Source organism: Saccopteryx leptura, chromosome 3 (genome assembly GCF_036850995.1).
Source record: "Saccopteryx leptura isolate mSacLep1 chromosome 3, mSacLep1_pri_phased_curated, whole genome shotgun sequence".
NCBI lineage: Eukaryota > Metazoa > Chordata > Mammalia > Chiroptera > Emballonuridae > Saccopteryx > Saccopteryx leptura.
In genome coordinates, this window is record NC_089505.1 from 225822622 (window position 1) to 225845187 (window position 22566).

Here is a 22566-nt window from a genome sequence, read left to right on the forward strand (position 1 = left end):
AAAAAAGAATGATGGAAAACTTCCCTCACTTGTTGAAGGAAATAGACATAGAAGTCCAGGACGCACAGAAAGTCCCAAACAAGATGAATGCAAAGAGGCCCACACCAAGACATATCATAACTAAAATGCAAAAGGTTACAGAGAGGAAATGTTTTTTTAAATTTTTCTATTGATTTAAGAAAGAGAAGACAGTAAGAGAAAAGCAGTTAGTTGACTATAAGGGAGTGCCCAAAAGACAGTCAGCTGATTTTTCAACAGAAACTTTACAGGCCAGAAGGGATTGGCATGAAATATTTAATGATGAAAAGCAAAGAACTACAACCACGACTATTCTACCCAGCAAAGCTATCATTTAGAATCAAAAGACCTCCCAGACAAGAAAAAGCTAAAGGAGTTCATCACACCAAACCAACATTATAAGAAATGTCAAATGTTTAAATGCCTTTCCTTTAAAAAGGAAAAAAAAGATTAAAAATATGAATAACAGGCCCTGGCCAGCTGTCTCAGTGGTAGAGCGTCAACTGGCATGTGGAAGTTCCATGTTTGATTCCTGGTCAGGACACACAGGAAAGGCGACCATATGCTTCTCCTACCCTCCTCTTCCCCCTTCTCTCTCTCCCACAACTGTGGCTCAACTGATTGGAGTACATTGGCTCTGGGCACTGAGGATGGCTCCATGGAGCCTCTGCCTCAGATACTAAAAATAGCTTGATGGTGAGCATGGCCCCAGATGGGGGTTGCCAGGTGAATCGTGGTTTGGGTCACATGAGGGAGTCTATCTCTCTATCTCCTCTCCTCTCACTTAAAAAGAATATGAATAGGAGGTGACGTCACGGAAATGGCGCCGTGAGCAGCGCGTCCGACAGATCTCCCCAAAATCACAACAAATTTATCAACTAGAAACAGGAAAATTTATCTTCGGAGCAAACTGAAAGCAAAAGGACTGTTATCACTCGTATCTGAGAGACGAGGGTGTGGAGGAAGCTACCGCAGGGACGTTCATTCAAGCCGCGAGAAAGTGCGCCGGTGGTAAGTCATCCCGCACTCGGAAACCCCCGCCGCCGCCGCCGCCGCCGCCGCCGCGAGCAGTGGGTCGGTTGCAGAGCCAGCGGCAAACAGCCGCTGGCGCGCTCCCGGTCTGATTGCAGACCGAGCATTGCAGACCGAGCACCGCTAACGTTCCCAGCGGCCCGCGCACGGGGAGCGGGAGAGGCCCCAGGGCGGTATTCCCTACTTGGGAGATTCTCTCCACGGGCGGGGCACCTCACCCAGCCATTCAAGCTAACAATCAAGCGTTGGGGGAGGGGCGCGCGCAGGCAGCCTGAAATACCTTCGGGAGCACAGCTGCGACCCAATTACTAAAATTAACTTAACCTGTGGAATCTGCGCACCCTCGGTTCTAATTGATAAGATCTCTCTCAGTTCACCGACCCAAGACAAGAGGCGTGATATTTTTTGGTGCCTCTCGCTAAAGGGGCGGGGGCAACTTCTGATTGATAGAGCCTCCATATTCAGGGATAAACGCTAACAAGAAGGACTTGGCAGATAATAAGATCTATACCACACTAGTCGCAAGCAGAGACTAGTGCCTCTTTTTACCGGCCAAAACAGGCTACAAAGTGTGGAAAGCCTGGGTTGAGAGGTCCAACGGAATGCTAGGCGCTGAACAATCACCTTGACAACAATTGACTCCCACCCCCGCCTGATTACACTGGAGGCCCTGACTGTCAGAGCCCTTCCCAGAGCCTTGCACTGAGTGGGGATAGAGTGGGGATTTCCCAGCTCTTTGAGCCTCTTACTCCCCAGGCAGAAGCAGTGGCAGCCTTGGGGCTGGATCGCCAGGCTGCTGGTTCGGGAGGGGGGGACTGGGAGAGAGAATCCACGAAGGTGAACTCTCTCGTCGTTAGACCCTGCAGACGCCGGCAGGCCTTGACTACCAACAAGACTAAAGCCAATTGTGTGACATTGCCATAGAACCCCATCAACTGCAAGTCCCTGCCTGGGTGTGGCGCAGGGGCAGGGCCTGGGGTGCAGAGTCGCCGACCGGGAAGAGGAAGAGAGGAGAAGGAGGAAGAGGTTGACATCTCAAAATCAGGAAAAATCCACAGACTTTGCAGCTTGTTCCACTGTTTGTTGGTTTGTTTTTTTTTTGTAGTTGTTGTTGTTTGTTCCTTCTATCTTATTGCCTTTATTTCCTCCACCTCAGCCCTTCTATTCTCTGCCCATCTTATGCTTCCCTTTTCTTAAACTACACTACCCATAAGTGTTACATTTTATTTCTCTCCTTCATCCTCACCCTCCTTTGGGGTTATACTCCAGGACACTTAATTCTCACTCTCTCCTCTTTTGTTTTTTTTGCCTTATTTTGTTTTTTTCTCTTCCTTTTTTATTTCTTCCTTCGTTTTTCACTTTTTCTTATTTTTTCCTTTCTATTCGTTTTTTCTTTTCTCGTTTTACTTTCCTCCCATTTAATCCTCAATCACGAACAAATTAGTTAATTTGGGACTCAAGGTTTTTTTTTGGCTTTGTCTTTCTTTTTCGGTTTTGTTTTTGTTTTTTTTCTGGTTGGTTTGTTTTTGTGGCATTTTGGGTCCTCCCAACCCAAGGTCTCCATTGTATTTGGTCTTTGCTCCACTTAATACAACGTATTTTTACTTATTATTTTTATTTTTTCTTCTTGATTATTCCTTTTTTTTGTCCTTTTTTCTGGTTCCCTCTTGTCCCTCTCATTATATCTCTTGGTTGACCGTCACCCGCAGGCAGATCAACTTATGCTTGTCTAAGATTTTCTTCCCTTTTTTTTTTTTTTTTTTTATTTATTTATTTATTTATTTTTGCCCCCTTGAACTCTTCACCGCAAACCAGGCCCTCCATTATAGGCACGATATTTCCCTGAGGAGGGGAGAGGAGGGAAGGAGAACAAAGAAAAAAAAAAAAAGGGGGAAATAATAAATTATTACTGCTTTTTTTTTTTTTTGTGGGGTGTTTTACCCTTTGTTTTTTTTTGTTTTTTTTTGTTTTTTTTTTTTGTTTTTTTTTGTTTGTTTTTGTTTTTGTTTTTGTTTTTTACTTTTTACTCTTTATTAATTCTAATTAGTGCTATCAACAAGACCACCCGCAGATGCCAATAAGAAAGAGGAAATCGAATATTATGGATACAAAAGAAAGAGAGGTAACACAAATAGATGTGGAAAAATCTATGGAGAAAAGACTTAACATATTGGAAGCCTTGGAGCTAAATGACAGAGAATTTAAAATAGAAATCTTAAAAATACTCAGAGATATACAAGAAAACACGGAAAGGCAATATAGGGAGATCAGAAAACAACTCAATGAACACAAAGAATATATTACCAAGGAAATTGAAACTATAAAAACAAATCAAACAGAAATGAAAAACTCAATTCACGAGCTGAAAAACGAGGTAACAAGCTTAGCTAGCAGAACAACCCAGATTGAAGATAGGATTAGTGAAATAGAAGACAAACAACTTGAGGCACAACAGAGAGAAGAAGAAAGAGACTCAAAAATAATAAAAAACGAGAAAGCCCTACAGGAATTATCTGACTCCATCAGAAAGAATAACATAAGAATAATAGGTATATCAGAGGGAGAAGAGAAAGAAAATGGAATGGAGAATATACTCAAACAAATAATAGACGAGAACTTCCCAAGCCTGTGGAAAGAACTAAAGCCTCAAGTTCAAGAAGCAAACAGAACACCGAGTTTTCTTAACCCCAACAAACCCACTCCAAGGCACATCATAATAAAGATGACACAAACCAATGACAAAGAAAAAATTCTCAAGGCAGCCAGGGAAAAGAAGAGTACAACATATAAAGGAAGGCCTATTAGATTATCATCATATTTCTCAGCAGAAACTCTACAAGCTAGAAGAGAGTGGACCCCAATATTTAAGGCCCTGAAAGAGAGGAACTTTCAGCCAAGAATACTATACCCATCAAAGCTATCCTTCAAGTATGAAGGAGATATAAAAACATTCACAAATACAGAAAAGATGAGAGAATTTATCACGAGAAAGCCCCCACTCCAGGAAATACTAAAGGGGGTTTTCCAACCAGATTCAAAGAACAAAAGAAAACAACACCACAAGTAACAGCTCCACCAAGAACACAATAAAACCAAACTTAAACTGTGACAACAAAGGAAAAAAAAGGGGGGGGAGAGAATGGAGATTAACAGTAGCAAAGGACGATGAAGTGCAGAAATACTTATAAGATAGGGTACTACAATGAATATGGTAGGTACCCTTTTCATTACTTAATGGTAACCACCCTTGAAAAAACCACCACAAAAACACATGACTTAAAAAAGGTAGCAACAGAGGAAAGAAGTATGGAACACAAACAAACAGAAACAAATGATAGAAAAACAAAAGAGAAGAATCAAACTAGATACAAAACTAACAGAAAGCAATTTATAAAATGGTAGTAGGGAACCCACAAGTGTCAATAATTACACTAAATGTAAATGGATTAAACTTACCAATAAAAAGACACAGAGTAGCAGAATGGATTAAAAAAGAAAATCCAACTATATGCTGCCTACAAGAAACACATCTAAGCAACAAGGATAAAAACAAATTCAAAGTGAAAGGTTGGAAAACAATACTCCAAGCAAACAACACCCAAAAAAAAGCAGGTGTAGCAATACTCATATCTGATAATGCTGACTACAAGACAGAAAAAGTACTCAGAGACAAAAATAGTCACTTCATAATGATTAAGGGGACACTGAATCAAGAAGACATAACAATCCTTAATATATATGCACCAAACCAAGGAGCACCAAAATATATAAGACAGCTACTTATTGACCTTAAAACAAAAACTAACAAAAATACAATCATACTTGGAGACCTCAATACTCCGCTGACGGCTCTAGATCGGTCATCCAAACAGAGAATCAATAAAGATATAGTGGCCTTGAACGAAATACTAGAACACCTGGATATGATAGACATCTACAGGACACTTCATCCCAAAGCGACAGAGTATACATTTTTCTCTAGTGTACATGGAACATTCTCAAGAATTGACCATATGTTGGGCCACAAAGACAATATCAGCAAATTTAGAAAAATTGAAATTGTACCAAGCATATTTTCTGATCATAAAGCCTTGAAACTAGAATTCAACGGCAAAAAAGAGGGGGAAAAACCCACAAAAATGTGGAAACTAAACAACATACTTCTAAAAAATGAATGGGTCAAAGAAGAAATAAGCGCAGAGATCAAAAGATACATACAGACAAATGAAAATGAAAATACGACATATCAGAATCTCTGGGATGCAGCAAAAGCAGTAATAAGAGGAAAGTTCATATCACTTCAGGCCTATATGAACAAACAAGAGAGAGCCGAAGTAAACCACTTAACTTCACACCTTAAGGAACTAGAAAAAGAAGAACAAAGACAACCCAAAACCAGCCGAAGAAAGGAGATAATAAAAATCAGAGCAGAAATAAATGAAATAGAGAACAGAAAAACTATAGAAAAAATCAATAAAACAAGGAGCTGGTTCTTTGAAAAGGTCAACAAAATTGACAAACCCTTGGCAAGACTCACCAAGGAAAAAAGGCACAGGACTCAAATAAATAAAATCCAAAATGAAAGAGGAGAGATCACCACAGACATCATAGATATACAAAGAATTATTGTAGAATACTATGAAAAATTATATGCCACCAAATACAACAATCTAGAAGAAATGGATAAATTCCTAGAACAATACAACCTTCCTAGACTGAGTCATGAAGAAGCAGAAAGCCTAAACAGACCAATCAGCAGGGAGGAAATAGAAAAAACTATTAAAAACCTCCCCAAAAATAAAAGTCCAGGCCCAGACGGTTATACTAGTGAATTCTATCAAACATTCAAAGAAGACTTGGTTCCTATTCTACTCAAAGTCTTCCAAAAAATTGAAGAAGAAGCAATACTTCCAAACACATTTTATGAGGCCAACATAACCCTCATACCAAAACATGGCAAGGATGGCACAAAGAAAGAAAACTACAGACCAATATCTCTAATGAATACAGATGCTAAAATTCTAAACAAAATACTGGCAAACCGAATACAACAACATATTAAAAAAATAATACATCATGATCAAGTGGGATTCATCCCAGAATCTCAAGGATGGTTCAACATACGCAAAACGGTTAACGTAATACACCATATCAACAAAACAAAGAACAAAAACCACATGATCTTATCAATAGATGCAGAAAAGGCTTTTGATAAAATACAACACAATTTTATGTTTAAGACTCTCAACAAAATGGGTATAGAAGGAAAATATCTCAACATGATAAAGGCCATATATGATAAACCATCAGCTAACATCATATTAAATGGCACTAAACTGAAGGCTTTCCCCCTTAAATCAGGAACAAGACAGGGTTGTCCACTCTCTCCACTCTTATTTAACGTGGTGCTAGAAGTTCTGGCCAGAGCAATCAGACAAGACAAAGAAATAAAAGGCATCCATATTGGAAAAGAAGAAGTAAAGGTATCACTTTTTGCTGATGATATGATCCTATACATCGAAAACCCGAAGGACTCCACAAAAAGATTATTAGAAACAATAAACCAATACAGTAAGGTCGCAGGATACAAAATTAACATACAGAAGTCCATAGCCTTTCTCTATGCCAACAATGAAATATTAGAAAACGAACTCAAAAAAATAATCCCCTTCACGATTGCAACAAAAAAAATAAAATACCTAGGAATAAACATAACAAAGAATGTAAAGGACCTATATGATGAAAATTACAAAGCATTGTTAAGGGAAATCGAAAAAGATACAATGAGATGGAAAAATATTCCTTGCTCTTGGATAGGAAGAATAAATATAATCAAAATGGCCATATTACCCAAAGCAATATACAAATTTAATGCAATTCCCATCAAAATTCCTATGAGATTTTTTAAAGAAATGGAACAAAAAATCATCAGATTTATATGGAACTATAAAAAACCCCGAATAGCCAAAACAATCCTAAGGAAAAAGAATGAAGCTGGGGGCATTACAATACCTGACTTTAAACTATATTATAGGGCCACAATAATCAAAACAGCATGGTATTGGCAGAAAAATAGACACTCAGACCAATGGAACAGAATAGAAAGCCCAGAAATAAAACCACATATATATGGTCAAATAATCTTTGATAAAGGGGCCAACAACACACAATGGAGAAAAGAAAGCCTCTTCAACAAATGGTGTTGGGAAAACTGGAAAGCCACATGCAAAAGAATGAAACTCGACTACAGCCTGTCTCCGTGTACTAAAATTAATTCAAAATGGATCAAAGACCTAAATATAAGACCTGAAACAATAAAGTACATAGAAGAAGACATAGGTACTAAACTCATGGACCTAGGTTTTAAAGAACATTTTATGAACTTGACTCCAATGGCAAGAGAAGTGAAGGCAAAGATAAATGAATGGGACTACATCAGAATAAAAAGTTTTTGCTCAGCAAGAGAAACTGATATAAAAATAAACAGACAGCCAACTAAATGGGAAATGATATTTTCAAACAACAGCTCAGATAAGGGCCTAATTTCCAAAATTTACAAAGAACTCATAAAACTCAACAACAAACAAACAAACAATCCAATAAAAAAATGGGAAGAAGACATGAATAGACACTTCTCCCAGGAAGAGATACAAATGGCCAACAGATATATGAAAAAATGCTCAGCTTCATTAGTTATTAGGGAAATGCAAATCAAAACTACAATGAGATACCACCTCACACCTGTTAGATTAGCTATGATCAACAAGACGGGTAATAGCAAATGTTGGAGAGGCTGTGGAGAAAAAGGAACCCTCATTCACTGTTGGTGGGACTGTAAGGTAGTACAACCATTATGGAGGAAAGTATGGTGGTTCCTCAAAAAACTGCAAATAGAACTACCTTATGACCCAGCAATCCCTCTACTGGGTATATACCCCCAAAACTCAGAAACATTGATACGTGAAGACACATGTAGCCCCATGTTCATTGCAGCACTGTTCACAGTGGCCAAGACATGGAAACAACCAAAAAGCCCTTCAATAGAAGACTGGATAAAGAAGATGTGGCACATATACACTATGGAATACTACTCAGCCATAAGAAACGATGACATCAGATCATTTACAGCAAAATGGTGGGATCTTGATAACATTATAAGGAGTGAAATAAGTAAATCAGAAAAAAACAAGAACTACATGATTCCATACATTGGTGGAACATAAAAATGAGACTAAGAGACATGGACAAGAGTGTGGTGGTTACCAGGGGTGGGGGGAGGGAGGACAGGGGGAGAGTTAGGGGGAGGGGGAGGGGCACAGAGAACTAGATAGAGGGTGGCGAAGGACAATCTGACTTTGGGCGAGGGGTATGCAACATAATTTAATGACAAAATAACCTAGACATGTTTTCTTTGAATATATGTACCCTGATTTATTAATGTCATCCCATTACCATTAATAAAAATTTATTTAAAAAAAAAAAAAAAAAAGAATATGAATAATAAAATGGCAATAAATACATGTTTCTCAATAATTACTTTAAATGCAAACAGATTGAAATGTCCCAACCAAAAGATAAAAGGTGACTGAAAGGATAACAAAAGAAGACCCCTACACATGCTGTCTACAAGAGACTCGCTTCAGATTGAAAGACACAAAGACTGAAAGTACAGGGATGGAAAAAGATATTTCATGAAAATGATAACAAACAGCCCTGGCTGCCTAGCTCAGTTGGTTACAGCATCATCCTGAAGCACAGAAGTTGCTAGTTCGATCCCCAGTCAGGGCACATACAGGAATAGATCGATGTTCCTGTCTCTCTCTCTCTCCCTTCCTCTTTCACCAAAATCAATAAATTTTTTTTAAAAAATTAAAAAAAGAAAATGATAACAAACAAACAGAAAGGTGGGGTAACAATACTTGCCCCAGGCAAAGACTTTAAAATCAAGGCTATATCTAGAGACAAAGAAGGACCCAGCAATTTCACTTCCAGGTATTTATCTGAAGAAACCCAAAACACTAAATCAAAAAGACATACATCTGTATGTTCACTGCAGCATATGTACAATAACCAAGATATGGACGTGACCTAAGTGTCCAGCAATGGATGAAAGGATAAAGAAGAAGTGGGGCTTACATTCAGGGGAATGTGACTCAGCCATGAGAAAGAATGAGACCTTGCCATCTGCAACAACATGGATGGAGTTAAGGGTATTATGCTAAACGAAATAAGTCAGACACAGGAAGACTAATGCCATTTGATCTCACTTATATGTGGAATCTAAAAAACAAAGTAAACAACCAAGCAGAACAGAAACAGACTCACAGATACAGAGAACATTTTGATGGTTGCCAGATGGGAGGAGGGTTGATGGGATAGGTGTAAAGGGAAAGAATGAAGACATACAAATTATTAGTTACAGAACAGTCACAGGACGTAAAGTACAGCAGAGGGGATATAGCCCATAATATGTATTATAATAACTGTGTATGGTTGTCAGATAGGTACTAGTAGATTTATCAGGGTGATCACTTAGGAAGTTATATAATGTCTGATCACGGGCTTAAAGACCTGAAACTAAAATAATACTGTATGTCAACTGTAATTGAAAAAGAAAAAATTTATTTAAAGTTTAAAAAAATTTCTCTACAAGTCTGGACATTTCTTTTGTTGACATATTCATGTCAGGAAGAGCTTAGCTGTGGTCTGGGGAGAAGGACTGCATGCCAGCATTAATTAGCAAGTCCACATCCATTGTACCTAAAGCACAGGACATATTTTTCACAAAGAATACTGTGTGTTGTTTCTAGACCTCCAAAGAAAGACTCCCTCACTGAAGGCAGGGTCAGGTGGGCTGAGGAGGATTGCTGTCCCTGACGACCTCACTGTCCCCAGCAGAAGCAGCAGGCAGTCTCCATGCAGGCTCAACAGAAAAAGCTGAGCTCAGAGTAGCAATGGAAGCTTTCCACAACTAAGAAACAGCTCCAGAAAAGACACAGAAGGGAGGAGTATTGATTCAAGAAAATGCCTAGTCCTGGAGACGAAGGTCTTCCCTCACCGAGCCACTCAGTGGGCAGCACAGTGGGAGAGAGAAGACCCACTCAGGGGCTTCCCCAGGTAAAGCACAACTCTGAGGCAAAGTGGACACCCAGAACTTCCAGAGGGAAGAAAAGCAGGTCGCTCCCCATGAGGCAGAATAGCCCTGGATTCCACAAGAACAGACCTGGGAGCGAAAAGGAAGTTATCAATGATTTCCAGTGACAACAGGAAATTACTTTCCTTTCGAATTCTGTATCCAGCCAAACTATCTCAAGGTGAAGGTAGAAAAAAAAAAAAGACATTTTCAGAGATGCAAATCTCTGGAGACTAGTGGAGGATGGGCTTGGTACCGAGTGAGGGAGTGAACACCAGGAAGGGGCCTGGGCTCTGGGAGCAGCAGCTGGGAGTCAGGAGAAGCAAGGGTCCCCACGAGGAGCAGAGATGGCTCAGCTGGACCCCAGTTCAGAGAGGAGAGGGCACGGCTGCAGGACAGATGTTGCCAAGGACAAAGTTAGAGCTGCTAATTTTGTCACTTGGAGAAGAAATGCCTATTTTCCTGTAGAGTTCAGAGGAGAATGCATGGTTGACACTTAGAAAATTAAACAAACTAACAAGCAAAGAGACAATATCAATGCCAGGAAAATTAAAATGCTAAGAAATAAAAGTGATTACCATCTATGACATGATGTAGCTGAAAACAGCATTTCCATAGCCCCCATAATGTGAGCCATGGGTACTGACTCACCACAGCTGGGAGGATCACTCTCCTGGATTAACACACACACTGGGGCCTGGCACACACACAACCTGAGGACTGAATATTGTTGCATCCACTGGGTACAAGAACAAACGTCGGAGACTTTCAGGAGTTTAGATGTTACTTTATTGGCCAGTTTAACCTGCGCAGGGGCAAACTCCCAAGATGTCCAGAGACACCGTACTCACAAGGAGCTGCAAACGGGAGTCACGCCTGGCGCTTACAGCCAGGTCCTTATATATCCTAAGAGAGCAAGCATTAGACAGAAGCAGATGTGGCAGTTAGCTATTCGCTAGGGAGGTTGCACGCAGCATAGCAACAGGGGCCGGCATAGCAACAGGGGCCTGGTTTAGCTTAGTGGTGAATTTCAAACATAAACTTCTGATAAGGGTCTCTGACCTTTTTTGTTCTCAGCTTCACAGGGGCCCTATCAGCACTCCCTGTTCCTTCAATAGTTACACTCTTGACAGCCCCAGCATATCAGCACTCCCTGAATCTAACATTCCCCTATCTCTTTTGGGCATAAGTCAAACCCTTGATTCTTCATCAGTGGGGAGACTGGTGTAAGGTTGGGACAGAACCATTAACTTTACTACATCTATCCTCTCCTTTACGAATGCAAGGAGCTTATTAAGGATTATTGGTCCAAAGGTAAGAGCCAATAATAATAATAGGAGGGGTCCAGCAATTGCGGATATGAGGGTAGTTAACTAAGGAGAAGTCTTGAACATAGAGGCATACCAGCTAGGGCTATCTTCTTCTAGGTTCCTATTCTTTAATCTGTTTGCAAGTATCTTGATATTCTCTCTAATTACTCCAGAGTGGTTAACGTAAAAACAACATTCTTCTCTTAAAGCAGCACACAGTCCTCCTTGCTCAAGGAGGAGGAGGTCTAGCCCCAACTATTCTGAAGGGCTACCTTGGTTAGGGAATCTATTTGCTTCTCGAGGTATATTACCTGGTTTTGGAGAAGCGTAATATCTTTGGAGAATGTCTGGATCTGGTTTAGGTTGACTCCATTGAAATTCACTGACTAGGGTCTCACAACCTTACTTTTTACAAAAATAATCTGAGTGAGACCCGCATATATGATGCTGTCTGGAAGGGGGTTCGGTGCAAGTATAGAGTATACCATAAAGCCCTATTTTTCACATTGGGGTCACACCTATTACCTAAGGTGTATGATAGACCTTAGGTAATCATACCTTGCTGGACCCCTCATATTATTATTATTGGCTCTTACCTTTGGACCAATAATCCTTAATAAGCTCCTTGCATTCGTAAAGGAGAGGATAGATGTAGTAAAGTTAATGGTTCTGTCCCAACCTTACACCAGTCTCCCCACTGATGAAGAATCAAGAGTTTGATTTATGCCCAAAAGAGCTAGGCAAATCATCATTGAGAGAGCTCCTGGCTGAATCAGAATGTCTCCAAGTTGCTGGTGAATCACAGAACTTGTCTTCAAAGAACTTTGATAAGTCAGCTTGGAGAGTTATGGGGTTGTTATTATCCCAGGTGTTATTCTGTGCTATAACTGTGCCATCTGCTGTCCTGATTAAAACCCATTCCTGCAGCTCTAGTCCCTTGCTGGGTAAACAATAAAAAGTCACTAGTCCTAAGTGGAAGAGAAGATAAGCTTTAGAGGCTCTCCAGGGGTCCGCTTGACTTGCCATCTCCGAGATCCTTCATCGGGTGGTTGGGCCGGCTTCACGTGGGAGAGGTGGATCTAGTAGGGCTTTTCAGCTATCTTAATAGCTGTGGGTGTACTCAGGATTACCTGGAACAGTCTGTTCCACCGCGGCTCAAGGTTGCCCCGTCTGTGGTTGAGAATACACACCCACTGTCCAGGCTGCGGTGGCTCCGGTATTCGGGAGCTGTGTTCCGCATTCGATTGGGCTGATCTCTGGAGGGCCTTCACCTCGCTTCTGATGTGTTGCAGGGCCTGCAAGGACTTAAGGAAATTATGATTAGAAATTTCTAGTTCCCCTCTGGTCAGTCGAGGTACAAGGGGCACAGGTTGCCCAAATAAGATTTCATAAGGGGTCTATTTATTGAGATAGGGGGTACATCTGGTTCTAAAAAGGGCGAAAGGGAGGCTCAATCCAGTTTTCGCCGGTCTCCCCTCTCAGCTTAATTATAGTTTCCTTTAGAGTCTAGTTTATTCTTTCTACCTGTCCTGAACTTTAGGGCCTATAAATGCAATGCAATTTCTAATTAATACCTAACTTAGTGGCTAATTCTTGAGATAGCCTGGATATGAATGCAGGTCCATTGTCTGATCCTAGGGCTAGGGGAATGCCATATCTAGGTATGATTTCCCTTAATAAGACTTTGCAGACTCTGGAAGCAGCCTCTCCTTGCGTGGGGAATGCTTCCACCTATCCTGAGAAGGTGTCTAATAATACTAGTAGATACTTATAACCTGACTTCCCAGGGGTCATCTCTGTGAAATCTATTTCCTACAGTTCTCCCAGAGCTTTCCCAAGATACCTCACAAAGGCTTCTTATTCTGTGCATTTACTCTGGCACAGATGCTGCACCTTGAGACAATGGAGTGGACAATATCCCTGATGTTGGGCCCTACATAATACTTCCTGATAAGTTGTTCTAGCTTATTTTGTCCTAGATGGGTACTAGTATGAATATCTCCTACTATTTCTCTTACTATTCTCGGTGGTAAATAGAGCCAGGAGTCAGGAAGCTCTTATCTATCCCTGCTGATTTTTCTTCCCTTTCAACTGCATCCCTTTCTGCTCTTCTTCTGGGGAATATCTAGGATCCGGAGGTAACGTTGGCTTAGGCAGCAATGGCAGAAGGCTTTCTTGTGGCCCAGTGGCTGCCTCTCTTGCAGCTGAGTCTGCCAGGTTGTTACCATTTACAATAGGCGAGTCCCCTCTCTGGTGTCCTTTGCAGTGGATGATGGCAACTTTGGTAGGTAGCCAAATGGCGTTTAGGAGGGCAAGAATTTCATTGCGATTTTTAATGTCTTTCCCCCCTGCTGTCAGTAAGCCTCTCTCCTTGTATATGGCTCCGTGGACATGGGCAGTGGCAAATGCATACCGGCTGTCAATATAGATGTTGGCAATTTTTCCCTCTGCTATCTGTAAGGCTCGGGTTAGTCCTATTAGCTCTGCACTTTGTGCAGATGTTCCTGCGGGTAGTGCTTTCTGCCACAGGACCTTATTTTCCGTGGCCACTGCTGCCCTTGCATGTCGCTGTCCATCCTTAATAAAACTGCTCCCTTCTGTAAAGAGGGTCAGGTCTGCCTTCCCGTATGCTTGATCCCTTAAGTCCGGGCGGGAGCCAGTCACTGTGTCAAGGATTTGTTTGCAACTGTGGACTAAAGTGGAGTCTGGTATTGGCAACAGGGTCGCTGGGTTCAGGGCCGCAGTTTTGAGGAACTGAACAGATGGAGGGTTCAGCAGCTGAGTCTGATACTGCGTTAGCCGCACATTAGATAGCCACCTGTCAGGAGGTGCTCGCAGCACTTGCTCTACATAGTGTTCCCCAATGACTTTGATGTCCTGCCCTAAAGTCAATTTACTAGCCTCCTTGACTAGTATGGATGTGGCAGCAAGTGCCCTCAGACATGTTGGCCTTCTCGAGGCTACAGGATCAAGTTTCTTGGACAGATAGCGACAGGCCTCTTCCATGGCCCAAGTTCCTGGCTCAGTACCCCTAAAGCTACCCCTCCCTTTTCTGCTATAAATAGCTGAAAGGGTTTGGCCAGATCTGGCAGGGCCAAAGCTGGGGCAGTCACCAGGGCCTCTTTAAGCGCTTGGAACGCTTGCTTCTCCTTATCTGTCCGTGTGAACTGCTCTTCCTTACTCCTGGTCAGTTCGTGCAGGGGTTTAGCTAGTTCTGCAAAGCCTAATATCTACAGTCGGCAGTATCCTACTGCACCCAGGAATTCTCGTACCTGCCTCTTGTTAGTAGGCTCGGGGATCTGCAAGACCGTCTGAATTCGCTGGCTGGACAATGTCCTTTGCCCTCCCTGTAAGTTATACCCCAAATAACTTACAGTTTGCGTCACAATCTGGGCCTTCTTGGCGGAGACTCGATACCCTTTCGCCCGAGATCTTGTAGCAGGTCCAAGGTAGCTTCCTCACACCCTCCTTCGTCCTTGGCAGCTATGAGGATGTTATCCACATACTGGAGCAGTACGATCGATGGGTGGGAGGAGTGGAAAGCCTGCAGATCTCTGCTGAGGGCTTCATTAAAAATGGTGGGGGGATTCTTAAACCCTTGTGGTAGGCTGGTCCAAGTGAACTGCCCCACCAGTCAATTATCTGGGTCATTCCATTCAAAGGCAAAGATCCCTTGGCTCTGAGGTGCCAGGGGAATACAAAAAAAGGCATCCTTCAAATCCAGGACAGAACACATCCTTCAAATCCAGGACAGAACAATAGGTATGGGTTGGGGACAATGAGCTCAGTAAGGTATACGGATTGGGCACCGTGGGATGAATAGTCTCTACCTGCGCATTCACTTCCCACAAGTCTTGGACCGGATGATAGTCTTGGCTCCCTGGTTTCTGGACGGGAAGCAGCGGGATGTTCCAGGCTGATTGGCACCTTCGGAGGATGCCTGCCTCCAGCAGGCATTGCAAGTGCCGGGCGATTCCCTGTCTAGCTCGGGCTGGGACCGGGTACTACCTGATCCTAACTGGTCTAGCAGTGCTAAGCAGTTGCACCAGGACAGGCGGTTGGTGAGCGGCCAAACCTGGGGGGTTGGTTTCCGCCCAAACCTCAGGTACCCGGGCACGCAGGGCGTCTGGAACCCCTTCCTTGGCCTCCTTACCTTCTAGGATGGTGTCAAGTAAGTGTTCTTCAGACAGTGGGACAGTTACTTCCATGCTGACCTCTGCCCCTTTGTTCCCCATAGGGCTTTCCTCCCGTCGGAAGGTTATGGTGGCCTGAAGTTTCTGCAATAAGTCTCTTCCAAGCAGTGGGTAAGGGCAGTCTGGAATGACTAGAAAAGAGTGGGTGATGGTGCCTCGACCTAAGTCAGTAATTCTTGCGGTGGCCCATGGGTAGGCTTCTGCTTTGCCCGTTGCCCCTATTATCTTAGTAGTTGCCTTCTGCATCTGATCCTGTGGTTTCTATAGGACTGAGTAGGTGGCTCCCGTGTCGACTAGGAAGTCTATTGGTTTTCCTTTGACTGTTAAGGTGACCATGGGCTCCTGGGAGCTGGCAGGAATGGAGCCCTGGCCCCCCGTCAGTCTAAGGTTTGGAGCAAGACCTCTGGGTCCTGTCTTGGCCCTTGGCTGTCAGCCTTCAACCTTGAACACTCTCTTTTCTAGTGCCTTTTCTCTTTACAATAGGCACATTGATCTTTGGCTATTCGCTGTCCTTGGCCCTTTTGCTGTCCCCTTTGCCCTTTGGGAGGAGTTTTCTGGGCAGCAATCAGAATTTTGGCAACTTCCTTTGCCCTGCCAACCTCCGGATCATCTCTATTGACATACACCTTCTGGGCTATCTCTAATAGCTTGCTTCTATTCTCTCCCTCGAACCACTCAATGTTCTGAAGCTTTTTCCTAATATCTGAAGCGGCCTGAGTCACAAAGGCTATATTTACTAGTCTCCTATTCTCTTCTGCCTCAGGATCTAGAGGAGCATATACTCTATAAGCCTCTATGAGTCTTCCTAGAAAGGCTGCTGGGGATTCCTCTCTTCCCTGAATGACTTCACTAACCTTACTGAAGTTGGTTGACTTTCTAGCTGCTGCCTTGAGCCCCCTCAACGGAGACCGGTGATACTGGAGGAGCATGTTCCTTCCCCTAGCGTTATTAGGGTCCCAGGTAGGAGGTTGAGATGGGAGAGCATCTTCTATTTTTCTTCTTCCCTCCCGAGTTTCCCTTTCTTCTCCTAATACCGCCTTAGCAGCTTCTCTTATTATTCTGTCCCTTTCTTCAGAAGTGAAGAGGGTTTGTAAAATCTGCTGACAATCATCCCATGTGGGCTGATGGGTCCTAAAAATGGTCTCAAGGAGAGATATTAGTCCCTGAGGTTTCTCAGAAAATGGGGGATTCTGATGTTTCCAATTGTATAAATCATTAGTGGAAAAAGGCACATAGATGAGGGAAGGAGGTGCCCGTGGGCCAGCATCTGGTGCCAGCGGTGCCTCCCGGAAAGGCAAAATGGCTGCGCCTCCTGGAGAAGAAGGCAAAATGGCTGCGCCTCCCGGAGGAGGAGGCAAAATGGCTGCGCCTCCCAGAGGAGGAGGCAAAATGGCTGCGCCTCCTGAAGAAGAAGGTAAAATGGCTGCGCCTCCCGAGGAAGGAGGCAAAATGGCTGCGCCTCCTGGAGAAGGAGGTAAAATGGCTGTATCTACCCACACACCTATATACAGGTATTAGTCTGGGTGGGGAGCCCTATAGACCGTGGCTCTGACAGCAAACAAAATTGGAAGGTCAAAAGTGCCCTCTGTGGGCCATCCCACATTAAATGCAGGCCATTCCAGCTGGCTCAAGGTCCGGAGGAAACCTGGACTCAGCTGCGGACCTCCGTACCCCTGAGCCCTCTTCTGGAAATCAGAAAAATTCTTCAACAGGCACTCGAGCGGGGATCCCGGCACAGACACCTGTTGTCCTATCCTAGATGACTCAGGAATAATAAGAAAGAGTAGGATACAGGCAACACACACTATTAACACAAGGAACACACTTGTCTCTCTCACACTCAACTCAGTCATTCGAGCTCAGACAAAACGCAGCACAGCGCTAAAAGGATTCCTAATGTGACCGGTCACTCGTAAAGTTAACAAATCCAAATATCCAAATTTCAGAGAGCAGCGTCCGCTTCTGAAAGCCCTGGGTAGGTTACCGGCAGCGTCCCACCTACTACCTCAGGATTGTGTGCTCCGGAGCCCAAAAGCCAAACCAAATGAGGATCCTCAGTGAATACTTACTCAGCTCGAGCTGTCCTTCCAGTCTCTGACCCAAAACTCCGCCAAGGGAGAATCTCGGACGAACCCCCAAAATGTTGCATCCATCAGGTACGAGAACAAACATCGGAGACTTTCAGGAGTTTAGATGTTACCTTATTGGCCAGTTTAACCTGCGCCGGGGTGAACTCCCAAGATGTCCAGAGACACTGTACTCACAAGGAGCTGCAAACGAGAGTCGCGCCTGGCGCTTACAGCCAGGTCCTTATATATCCTAAGTGAGCAAGCATTATACGGAAGCAGATGTGGCAGTTAGCTATTCGCTAGGGAGGTCGTACACAGCATAGCAACAGGGGCCAAGTTTAGCTTAGTGGCGAATTTCAAACATAAACTGATAAGGGTCTCTGACCTTCTTTGTTCTCAGCCTCACAGGGGCCCTATCAGCACTCCCTGTTCCTTCAATAGTTACACTCTTGGCAGCCCCAGCATATCAGCACTTCCCAAATCTAACAAATATCTCTGAAAAGATGCCACTACCAAAGAGTTGGGGGCTGGAGTGGGGGAGAGAAATTTTGAAGAGTTCATGTGTTCTATAACATGTATGCACTACTTTAAACAAGGTATAAAAATCTGATGAGATTTTGGTCAAGTACAAGCATCTAAACCTGGTAGAACCAAAGGAACCATACAGATCAGTCATGATGTCAAGAAAGGAACCACCTGGACAGACTACAGGGACAGCAGCTGCAGAGCCTGTCACACCAGGACAGCCTCACCTGGACTGGCATCATGATACATTAAAGGGACACGCAGCACCTCTCTTTCCCTGGGACCTCTCCTAATGGGGCTGGACTGCTCAAAAATGGTTCTTACATAGCAGCTAAGCTCTACAGCCTTCTTAAAAGAAATACAACAAGGACAAATACTGTACACTTCCACTTATATGAGGTCCCTAGAATAGAGAAATATATAGAAAAAGAACATAGAATAGCAGTTACCAGGAGCTGGGGAGAAGGATGGGGACTTAAGTGTTTCATGAGCAAGGAGTTTCCGTTTGGGATGATGGAAGAGTTCTGGTGATGATGGTGGTGATGGCTGCAGCCACAATGAGAATGTACTTAATGCCACCAAACTGTACACTTAAAAATGGCTAACATGGTAAGTTTTATTTATGTACCTATTATCATGATAAAAAAACACAATTTTTAAAAGAAATAAAAGGACACACTAATAGGCAAAATGTTTGTACCTGCCACAGATCGAATGGTGCTGGTGGCAAGTCATGGTCACCCACATGCAGAGTCTTGCATAAACTGAGCTGAAAGGAAGTCTTCTGAGTATGACGCAAGTCATGGAGCATCAGTGATGTGCAGCTAATGGTAACTTTTCCAGCTGATAGTTTCACTTAGGAAATTATGTCTTTATTTTCTAAATATTTTGCTTCCTTCTCATGTATGATTCCATTTGGGAGCTACCAGAAGCAGCAGGCGCCAGGCCCCCACAGGACAGCTATGAGCAGGGGGATGTCTTACACCAGCCACTTAGGGCCCAAGGAACCCAGAGGGATACAAATTGACCAATTCACAGCTTCACAAAACAACAACAACAAAAAACTGACTGAAAGCAAAGTCCTTCCACCTTTAGCAATGGGAACCAGCAAAAGTCCCTCAAGTGCACAGAAAACAAACCACAAAAACATTCCCTTCACCAAGAATCACTGATCACTAGGCCTGTGGGCCACCAACTCCCGTTTTGCTGCAAGCTGCCCCCAGTACCTGGACAGGTATCCCCCCACTCCTCTACCCCTTGGACACTTTTCCTGGGACAGAATGTTCCCAGCTCAGCTGAAGAGCTGTCACTATTACACAAGACCTGAGAGCTAATTATATTCTAGTGCAGCTACTATCAACTGAGAAAGATCCACCGTGCAGACCTGCTGAAATTAATCTACACTCTGAATGAACCCATAGAGATGCAAACACAGAAAACAAAAGGCTGTTTTATATTAGGTCACATTTGCTTTTGCATCATCGACAGCATAACATTTAAATAGAGAGGAAGGGCCCTGGCTGGTTGGCTCAGTGGTAGAGCGTTGGCCTGGCATATATACATCCTAGATTTGATTCCAGTCAGGGCACGCAGGAGAAGTGACCATCTGCTTCTCCACCCCTCCCCCTTTCCACCCCCCTCTCTCTACCTCCCACTTCTCTTCCCACAGCCATATCTTGGTTGGAGCAAATTGGCCCTGGGCACCGAGTATGGTTCCATGGCCTCGCCTCAGGTGCTAAAATAGCTTGGTTGCTGAGCAGTGGAGCAACAGCCCCAGATGGACAGAGCATTGCCCTGGTAGGCGGCTTGCTGGGTGAATTCCAGTTCGGGCACATGCAGGAGTCTGTCTCTCTGCCTCTCTGTTTCTCACTTAAGAAAAATTAAAAAAATAATAATAATAGAGAAGAAGAACACCTACCTGAAGGATGCAATCACTGCTGTAACTTCATCATCAGGGTAAAAGTGAGTCACTGCGTGATGTGCCCCAAGCAGTTCCTTCCCATCTTTCCACCAAGAAATATGAGTGTCCTGGTATGTGTTAGGTATACTGATGGAACAATTAAACTTGACGTCCTTGTGTTCAGAAAGTATTATGTGGCCAGCTGTGTGATTAAATGCAAGAGGTGGTTTGAGCTTGGACCTGGCCAAGGTCACGCTGGTAAGTGCTGCAATTTCTCTGCGGGGTCTTCCAGGTGGGCCTGGTGAGGTCAGCACAGGGTCAGCGAGGCCTCCTGGGAATGGCAGGCTAGAACAGGTTTTTTCCTTCACCACGGCAAAAGCTGCAAAACAGAACAGTGATTTTTAGCCTTTTAAATACTAGAAATTTCCAAATAGGTTCTCAATTTATGAGGGCACAACGAGGGAGAAGTGGGGCATCCTCAGCATCCTCAGAACACAAGAGAAAATTTTAACAAACATGTTTCATTCACAAACTCATTCACGTGTTCATTCAACAACTTCTATAGAACCCTAAGAAATAAAATTCCTCCTGTGGGGCACGAGAAGATGTCCTCTATCTATCCTCTAGCCCCGGAGTAGTCAACCTGTTTATTCCTACAGCCCACTTTTGTATATCTGTTAGTAGTAAAATTTTCTAACTGCCCACCAGTTCCACAGTAATGATAATTTATAAAGTAGGGAAGTAACTTCACTTTATGAAATTTATAAAGCTGTTACAGAAAGTTAAAGCATATAATAATAATTACTTACCAAGTACTTTATGTCGGATTTTCACTAAGTTTGGCAGAATAAATCTTTATAAAACAACTTACTATAGTTAAATCTCTTTTTATTTATACTTTGGTTGCTCCGCTACTGCCCATCATGAAAGCTGAAACGCCCACTAGTGGGTGGAGGGACCATGTTGACTACCACTGATATAGATTCTTTCAGTTTAGGCTAATTATCAAATAGACCCGAGGCAGAATAACGAGACAATAACCAAATTTCACACAAATATATGTATGCATGGAAACCCCCTACCTGAGAGAGTCAGAGACCCCACATGCACAAGACGTTCAAAGACAGAAAGGGAAAATGGACATGTAAGGTATCTTGAGCTAGGGATAAGATAAGGTGCCTTGGGGGCTTCCAAGGGCCATTGCAGGATGATAAGCAAGCAGAACACATGTTTAGTAAATAGCGGTGTGTCCTGCCCAACAGACAGGTTAAAAAAGGTTGTGGGCAAGAATCTACTATTATTATGGGCAAGGCCCCTAATTCAAGTTCTTCTAGGTAGTTAAGGGAGAGAAACTGAAGTCTAAAGGGGGCTAAAGTTGCTTTTAGCTTCAAAAAATCCACATACCACAGAGGCACATCTTGGGATGACTCATTCTGAACTGCACACTCTCATCAAAAAAGAGTTTTTTGTGACTCATTTCAAGTCCTTCATACCCAACTCAACAGCATGGTGGGAAGATGATGGCACCTGAAAGCATTTTCTATCTGCCTGGTCACAAGAATGTGCCAAAAATATGGCCACCAGCATGGATGACTGCTACTGGCCACAAAGAGACCCATCCCTAGGTATGGGGCGGGGGATCCAAGTACACTTATGTCACCAGCTACAGAATGACTAGAAGCATCTAGCAAAATGTTCACCAGCTGCAAAGGACCTAGAAAATTTTTCATTTACTCTGTCTCTCAAGTATTTCAAAAACTATATGTTCCCAATGGTAGTACTTTTAAGCTTTTTATTTATTTATTTATTTTTATTTTATTTTATTTTTTTATTTATTTTTGTATTTTTCTGAAGCTGGAAACGGGGAGAGACAGACAGACTCCCGCATGCGCCCTACTGGGATCCACCCGGCACGCCCACCAGGAGCGACGCTCTGCCCACCAGGGGGCGATGCTCTGCCCCTCAGGGCCGTTGCTTTGCCTCGACCAGAGCCACTCTAGCGACTGCGCAGAGGCCAAGGAGCCATCCCCAGTGCCTGGGCCATCTTTGCTCCAATGGAGCCTTGGCTGCGGGAGGGGAAGAGAGAGACAGAGAGGAAGGAGGGGGGTTGGAGAAGCAAATGGGCGCTTCTCCTATGTGCCCTGGCTGGGAATAGAACCCGGGTCTCCCGCACGCCAGGCCGAGGCTCTACCGCTGAGCCAACAGACCAGGGACTTCTAGCTTTTTAAATGGCACTTTTGGAGCATGTGTTCTATGCTGATTGCTATGAATTTAAACATGTTGACCATGATTCTGGTGAGACAGGCAGGTAGGAGAGACACAGGCCTGGCATTCTGCAGGTAGTGACTGGGAGTGCACCGAGGCCCCCATCCCTGCTTGAGGGCTG

General features: G+C 43.5%; 1 protein-coding gene across 1 annotated transcript in view; it reads right to left on the bottom strand.

Annotated features, from left to right (window-relative positions):
- Window positions 1–20204: 20204 nt before the first annotated feature.
- Window positions 20205–22566, bottom strand: part of LOC136400668 (ral guanine nucleotide dissociation stimulator-like) — a 40640-nt gene continuing 38278 nt past the window's right edge. The window contains exon 2 of the transcript XR_010750350.1: window positions 20205–20559. The gene's annotated coding sequence lies outside the window, so the exon portion shown is untranslated. The remainder of the gene's footprint in view (window positions 20560–22566) is intronic.